This window comes from Ranitomeya imitator, chromosome 2 (assembly GCF_032444005.1).
Source record: "Ranitomeya imitator isolate aRanImi1 chromosome 2, aRanImi1.pri, whole genome shotgun sequence".
Lineage (NCBI taxonomy): Eukaryota > Metazoa > Chordata > Amphibia > Anura > Dendrobatidae > Ranitomeya > Ranitomeya imitator.
In genome coordinates this window covers 520861741-520870619 of record NC_091283.1, presented here as the reverse complement: position 1 = coordinate 520870619, position 8879 = coordinate 520861741, and positions in this window count along the sequence as shown.

Genomic DNA, 8879 nt, shown 5'->3' with positions numbered 1-8879 from the left:
AAAGCTCATTGGGGGGGGGAGGGGGAACGTAGCCTGAAGGGGTTGTCCAGTACATTTATACTAATGACCTGTTCCAATGATAAACATTATTAGTTGGGGCCCAGCACCCTACCGATCAGCTGTAATCACCTGCAGTGGCCGAATGCAGTGCACGGCGCACACCACCAATGCTCCATACGCAGTTTAGTAGCCATTGCCTAATCTCACAGATTAGCTCCTGATGAAAAGAATAAGCTGATATATGCATAGCCCTGTAGGAGCCACTAAACAGTATGTAAAAATGCGATTCAGCTCCTATGCAATGTTTTTGTCAGACTGCCGGACATTATAGCTGCTAATCAGTGTGGGTGTCGAGAGCCCACCAGCTGTCTGATATTGCTAAACTATTACAATCATAGGTCAATAGTATAAAGGTACTGAACCTCCCCTTGACAAAGTGACAAGGTAAGAACCAGCCACTAGGAGAATGGTCCCCACTAGTGATGAGCAATCCCTGCACGTGTCGCGGCTGCCGAACTGTAATGTAATAATTACCATTTATCTATTACAAGTTCTGTGGCGGTGTCCGCCCCACACTGCCTGTATGTACAAGATGCAGTCACCAGTGACGTTTTCTCCTAAGGTTCTGCTCAAACATGTCAGAGCCTTTCCCAATATATACCTCAGACTGCAGTTTCTACCATATATTATGGGCCACTATACGGCAACGTATCATGTTAAAGGGAACCTGTCACCAGAAAAATGCTATTAACCTGCAGATATGGGGTTAATCTGCAGGTTAATGGCATTACTAACCTACCCGGTGCCCAAACTTACCCGAACAATGCATAGAGAAAATTAACTTTATTGCCCCCAGCAGCGTTCCAGGTTCCGTCACCGCTCCAAGTATACAGAGCGGCAGATGTAACCACGCACCGGGACCTAAGTGACACTGACTCCACATTGGCGCCGGCAACATGGTTACAGATGCCGCTCTGTATATTCAGCGCAGTGACTGAACCCGGAGAATGGCGCTGGGGTGGTTTTTTTCTTTTTTTACACAAACGTTGAATTTTTCTTCATTACATAAATAAGAAAGAACATATACATGTTTGGTATTTGCGAACTTGTAATGGCCTGGAGAATCATAATGGCAGGTCAGGTTTAGCATTTAGTACAACTAAACGGTTGGTGAAACGGTAGACAACTCTGCATTGCCCAGAAAGCACAGAGAAGCGCAGGGAGAGGAGACATGGGGTGTCCGGGAAACTTCCCAACTCTTTCAGGAGGTATCACTGTTTACCAAGCATATCTTCCATATATTGTGAGGCAGTAAGTACGGCCAATGGAGATCTCTGCATGTGTGAGGTCATGTCTTGTGGATAGGGCCCACACCGGGGAAACCGGGACCTGCTGTGTCCGCTTGTTGGAATAAGTTTAAATGCAACAACTCCATTCCTGTTGTAGTCTGCATTGAATGTCTATGAGTGTTCATTTGTCAGCTATGCTGTGATTGTTAAAGTTTGTACAAAAAGGTCAGAGGACTCTCACTGATTGCATCATTCTGCTGCTGTTTCCTTCACAGAGAGACATGTGTTACATGGACTAGATTATATCGGTAGTTACTGTCAAAGCTTTCTTATTTTGTTCCAGTTCAAGCTGCATATATTAAACACAGTTTGCCTTACGTTGGATTCTGCTGCTTATATGAAGTAACACGCGCTGCTGTGGTAATACTCCGGCTAACAGGTTATGGGCCCAGCCACCGGAAAGTAAATGGTAAAAAGCCCAGTCACCGGAATAAGCAGCGAGCCAAGCGCAGACAGCACAGAGGAACCCCCGGAATACAAGGACACCGGAACGCAAAGGTACCGCAGTGTACAGAGCACCGGACAGCGCAGCTTAAAGGGCCAGTAACAAAAAAAAAAAAGGTACAAGAGACAAGAATGTCTACAGAAAGGAATGCAGTGAAGTACACAGTGCCAAGTCTCACAAATCACAATTACAGCTCCTGGAAATTCAAGGTAAAGATGTTACTTATAAGAGAGGGTACATGGAAATGTATTGAACAGCCTGTGCCTGACCCAGTACCGGGTGATTGGCTAGAGACTGATCAGAAAGCACAAAGCACTATTTCCCTCAGCATAGATGATAACCAGATTGTACATGTATGCAAATGTGATACTGCAAAGAAAATGTGGGAAGAATTACAGAAAGTGCATGAAAGGTCAAATCTCAGCAATAAGCTATATCTTATGAGAAAGCTGTATCAGTCTAAATTAAGTGATGGCCAGCATATGCAGGACTATATCAGAAACACCCTAGAGATTGTGGAGCGCCTAAGGGGTATTGGTGAAGAAATTAAAGATTTTCATGTTGCTGCATTACTATTAAGTGGTCTTCCAGAAAGTTATGACACGCTTGTGACTGCATTAGATGCCAGACCAGATGATGAACTCACACTAGAATATGTGAAAGGGAAACTTGCAGATGAATACAAGAGAAAGTCAGAGACTATTAGCAATAATATATGCAAAGCAGAAGCAGCATTAAAGACACAGTACTTTTCTAAAGCTCAGAGTCATTTAAAGGAAACTCGTGAATGTTTTGTCTGTAAAAAGCCTGGTCACCTTAAAGCAGACTGCAGAGTGTGGAAAGCAAGAATGAATCAGTTTAAAAAGCAGGACAGTCATCAAAAGGTTAAAACAGCTGTAAAGAAGGAAGATGCATGTATTGCGACTGCATTTGGGGTCAGCACAAGCCCATATGCAAACCATGTTTGGTGTATTGACTCTGGAGCGACTGCTCACATGACACGTGATAAAGATTTCTTCATTAATCTAGATGAAAGCAAGTCTGAAAAGGTAATTTTAGCTAATGGTCACTATATGACATCAGAAGGAATAGGAGATGGTTATCTCCATTGTCAAGTTCAATCCTCAGCACAAGTCAGAAAAATCCCAGTTAAAGACGTGCTGTATGTTCCCAAACTTGAAAGTAACCTTTTATCTGTAAAGAAGCTTGCACAACAGGGAAATATAGTTACATTTAAGGATGACAGATGCATCATTTCAAAGAAGGGTCATACCCTTGCCGAAGGAAAAATCAAAGATGAACTTTATCAGCTGAAATGCAATGAAACTGTTTACAGTGCTAGACAAGATTTTCATAAGGACTGTATTCATGTGTGGCACAGACGCCTAGGCCACAGAGATCCAGAAGCAGTAAAGAAACTAGCTCAACTTGCAAATGGTATTGCAATCAACCAGTGTAATCAAACAATGAAGTGCACAAGTTGCCTAAAAGGGAAAATGTCCAGAAAATCGTTTCCTAAAGTAAGCACTACTAAATCTGCACAGATACTGGATTTGATACATACAGATGTGTGTGGTCCAATGAGTGTTCTTACTCCCAGCAAGAAGAGATATTTTCTCACATTCATTGATGATTATTCCAGATATACTGTTACTTACCTACTTCAAAGTAAAGATGAAGTTCCACAGAAACTTGAAGAATATCTTGCTGCAGTTCTTAACAAATTTGGAAGAATACCAAAGGTACTGCGAGCAGATAATGGAACTGAATATACAAGTGGTAAAGTGCAAACCATCCTGAAAAAGAATGGAATCGTGTTCCAGACAACCGTTCCATACAACCCAGAGCAGAATGGCACAGCAGAGAGAAAGAACCGAACTCTTTGTGAAAGTGGAAGAAGTATGCTATTTGATGGAAACCTACCTACAACATATTGGGGAGAAGCCATCATGACTGCTACCTATCTTCAAAATCGACTGCCAAGTAAAGCTACAAGTAAAACTCCATATGAGCTATGGAACTGTGAGAAGCCCAACCTGAAGCATCTCAGGATATTCGGAAGCAAAACTTTTGTGCATGTTCCCAAAGAAAAACGTTCTAAGTGGGAATCTCATGCAAAGGAAGGAGTTCTTGTGGGGTACAGTGAAACTCAGAAAGGATACAGAATCCTGCACCCACAGACCAACACAGTAACAATCAGCAGAGATGTAGTGATTGATGAAAACTCAGTATCGCTCAAATTTCATGAGGTTACGCAAATAATTCAACCTAAGGAACAAGAATTTCAGTCAGTGATTCCAGACATTGAAGAGAATCTCAAAGAAAATACTGAAGTCTGGATATGCTCTGAAAGTACTGAAAAAGAAACAGAAGAACCAAGCCAACCTCAGGAGATCAGAAGATCAGAAAGATCAAATAAAGGAATTCCAGCTAAACGCCTTTCTTATATGGTCAGATCAATTCCAGAAGAAGAGCCACAGTCATGGCAGGAAATGCAAAAACTGCCTATTCATAAGAAGCAAAAATGGATAAAAGCTGCTGATGAAGAAATGGAATCCCTTCATAAGCTCAAAACATGGGAGCTCACAGAGCTACCTCAAGGCAAGAAAGCAATTGGATGTAAGTGGGTCTTTAAGAACAAATATGACTCCGAAGGTAATGTTCACCGTTTTAAAGCAAGATTGGTCGCAAAAGGATATTCACAAAAATATGGTGAAGATTATGATGCTACTTTTGCTCCAGTTGCCAAGCAAACTACATTCAGAACTTTATTATCCATAGCTGCTGTTCAGCAGATGAAAGTAAGACATTTTGACATCAAAACAGCCTTTCTACATGGAGACATTGAAGAAGAGCTGTACATGACTCAACCAGAAGGCTATGTTAAAAGGGGTAAAGAGAACCTTGTTTGCAGAATGCAAAAATCTCTCTACGGCCTTAAGCAATCAGCAAGAGCATGGAACACTAAGATGAACAAAGTGTTAATCGACGAAGGATTTAAAAGGTCTCAAGCGGATCCATGTTTGTATACAAAAGGTGTATCACAAGATTGGATGTATGTTATTCTATATGTGGATGATGTAATAATAGCGCATCAAGAAGAGAGAGAAATTTCAAAACTAGGTCAAATTCTGAACAAGCATTTCGAGACCAAGGACCTTGGAGATGTGACATACTATTTGGGAATCCAAATCCAGAGAGAGGAAGATGGAAGTTTTCTTCTTAATCAAAATTCTAAAATCTCCACAGTTCTAAACCAGTTTGGAATGTCAGAAGCCAAAGGCATATCAACTCCAATGGATCCATCTTACCTAAAATTGGAAGGAGAAGAAGATCTGCTACCCACAAATGACAGTTACAGACAAGCAGTGGGGGCACTTCTATACATAGCAACCACAACCCGTCCAGATATCTCAGCCACAGTGGGAATTCTCTGCCGACGTGTAAGCAAGCCACGCCAAAGAGATTGGAATGCAATTAAGAGACTTCTTCAGTATCTTAAGGCAACCCAAGAGTTAAGTCTAAAGATTTCTGCATCAGGAGATCTAATTCTCAGAGGATATGTAGATGCAGATTGGGCTGGAGACTCAAGTGATCGAAGATCAACAAGTGGTTACTTGTTCAAGTTAGGACACACTTCAATCTCATGGTCCAGTAGAAAACAAGTGTCAGTTGCATTGTCTTCTACAGAAGCAGAATATACATCAGCTGCTCATGCAAGTCAAGAGTTAATTTGGTTGAAGCAACTTTTGGAAGAATTCGGCAAACCACTAGCTGAACCAACTGTTATCTATGAGGACAACCAAGGATGTATCAAGCTCGCCAGCAGTGAAAGGATAAGTGCAAGAACAAAGCACATTGATGTTAAACATCATCACTTGCGTGACTTAGTAGAGCGTGAAGTTCTAAAGTTCGTTTACTGTGAATCTGACAAGATGTTAGCAGATGTTTTGACAAAGCCATTGTCAAGAGCCAAGTTTGAAGAATTCAGAACTGCAATGGGACTAACAGGATAAGCAGTTGTTGAGTGGGGGTGTTGGAATAAGTTTAAATGCAACAACTCCATTCCTGTTGTAGTCTGCATTGAATGTCTATGAGTGTTCATTTGTCAGCTATGCTGTGATTGTTAAAGTTTGTACAAAAAGGTCAGAGGACTCTCACTGATTGCATCATTCTGCTGCTGTTTCCTTCACAGAGAGACATGTGTTACATGGACTAGATTATATCGGTAGTTACTGTCAAAGCTTTCTTATTTTGTTCCAGTTCAAGCTGCATATATTAAACACAGTTTGCCTTACGTTGGATTCTGCTGCTTATATGAAGTAACACGCGCTGCTGTGGTAATACTCCGGCTAACACCGCTGCATAGAGCCCAGCTGCCAGCTACGTTCTACAGACAGCACCAACCTACATGCAGCTACCTGGTCAGGCACTGATCACAGCCAGCCTCTCAGGCTGTGTGCACACGTTCAGGATTTTTCACGATAAAGCCGCAAAAAAAAAAGAGCATACATTAAGCATCCTATTATTAGAATGCAATTCGCATTTTTTTGTGCTCATGTTGCTTTTTTTTCCGCAGCGGAATCGCATTCTGGAAAAAAACGCAGCATGTTCATTCTTTGTGGGGAATCATGGGGATTCCGCACACATAGGAATGCATTGATCCGCTTACTTTCCGCATGTGGCTATGCCCACTATGTGGGAAGTAAGCGGATCATGTGCGGTTGGTACCCAGGGTGGAGGAGAGGAGACTCCTTCAGGCCTGGGAACCATATAATTGTTTAAAAAAAAAAAAAAAGAATTGAAATAAAAAAAAATCATGATATTCTCACCTTCCAGCGCCCCCGCTCCTCGCGATGCTTCCGTTCCCAGTGATGCTTTGTGGCAATGACCTGTGATGGCGTGCGGTCTCGCGTCATGCTACGTCATATGGGGTCATTGCCGCTAGGCATTACTGGAAGCGCAAGCATCGTGAGGAGCTGGAAGGTGAGAATATCATGATTTTTTTTATTATTTTTAACATTACAGTATATCTTTTTACTATTGACACTGCAGAGGCAGCATCAATAGTAAATAGTTGGTCACACTTGTCAAACACTGTGTTTGACAATTGTGACCAACCTGTCAAGTTTTCCAAGCGATGCTACAGATCGCGGGGAAAACGCTAGCATTCTGTAAGCTAATAACGCTTGTAAAACGCTAGTGTTTAGCGGGAAAACGCATGCCAATTCCGCATGTGATGTACCCACGGCAGGAGATGCGGAATTGGCGCGGAGATTCTGCAATGTGTGCACTTACAAGAACGTAATAGCAACCGTCTATCAATTAACAATATTCAATATAGAACCAAATGTGTGCACTTAGCCTTAATTATCTCGGGACGGACTAAACTGCATATTGGGATGATGGGATGAGGGGATGATGGGCTGCAATACTAGACTCCACCACTAGATGGCAGCACATTTTACAAATGCAGCCCAGGAAATTACTTCTTGTAATATAGCAAGAAGGGAATATGAGTATAACTATTGTTCTGTATGGGGATTATGGGTGAAATATCACAAATACACATGCCCAGGAACATACTTCATCTACTTCTGATAGGAATATGGGTATATCTATTGTTCTGTATGGGGATTATGGGTGAAATACCACAAATACACATGTCCAGTAACATACTTCATCTACTTCTGATAGGAATATGGGTATATCTATTGTTCTGTATGGGGATTATGGGTGAAATATCACAAATACACATGTCCAGTAACATACTTCATCTACTTCTGATAGGAATATGGGTATATCTATTGTTCTGTATGGGGATTATGGGTGAAATATCACAAATACACATGCCCAGGAACATACTTCATCTACTTCTGATAGGAATATGGGTATAATTATTGTTCTGTATGGGGATTATGGGTGAAATATCACAAATACACATGCTCAGGAACATACTTCATCTACTTCTGCTAGGAATATGGGTATATCTATTGTTCTGTATGGGGATTATGGGTGAAATATCACAAATACACATGCTCAGGAACATACTTCATCTACTTCTGATAGGAATATGGGTATAATTATTATTCTGTATGGGGATTATGGGTGAAATATCACAAATACACATGCCCAGGAACATACTTCATCTACTTCTGATAGGAATATGGGTATATCTATTGTTCTGTATGGGGATTATGGGTGAAATATCACAAATACACATGTCCAGTAACATACTTCATCTACTTCTGATAGGAATATGGGTATATCTATTGTTCTGTATGGGGATTATGGGTGAAATATCACAAATACACATGCCCAGGAACATATTTCATCTACTTCTGATAGGAATATGGGTATAATTATTGTTCTGTATGGGGATTATGGGTGAAATATCACAAATACACATGCTCAGGAACATACTTCATCTACTTCTGCTAGGAATATGGGTATAATTATTGTTCTGTATGGGGATTATGGGTGAAATATCACAAATACACATGCCCAGGAACATATTTCATCTACTTCTGATAGGAATATGGGTATAATTATTATTCTGTATGGGGATTATGGGTAAAATATCACAAATACACATGCCCAGGAACATATTTCATCTACTTCTGATAGGAATATGGGTATAATTATTGTTCTGTATGGGGATTATGGATGAAATATCACAAATACACATGCCCAGGAACATACTTCATCTACTTCTGATAGGAATATGGGTATAATTATTGTTCTGTATGGGGATTATGGGTGAAATATCACAAATACACATGCCCAGGAACATATTTCATCTACTTCTGATAGGAATATGGGTATAATTATTGTTCTGTATGGGGATTATGGGTGAAATATCACAAATACACATGCCCAGGAACATATTTCATCTACTTCTGATAGGAATATGGGTATAATTATTGTTCTGTATGGGGATTATGGGTGAAATATCACAAATACACATGCCCAGGAACATACTTCATCTACTTCTGATAGGAATATGGGTATAATTATTGTTCTGTATGGGGATTATGGGTGAAATATCACAAATACACATGCCCAGGAACATATTTCATCTACTT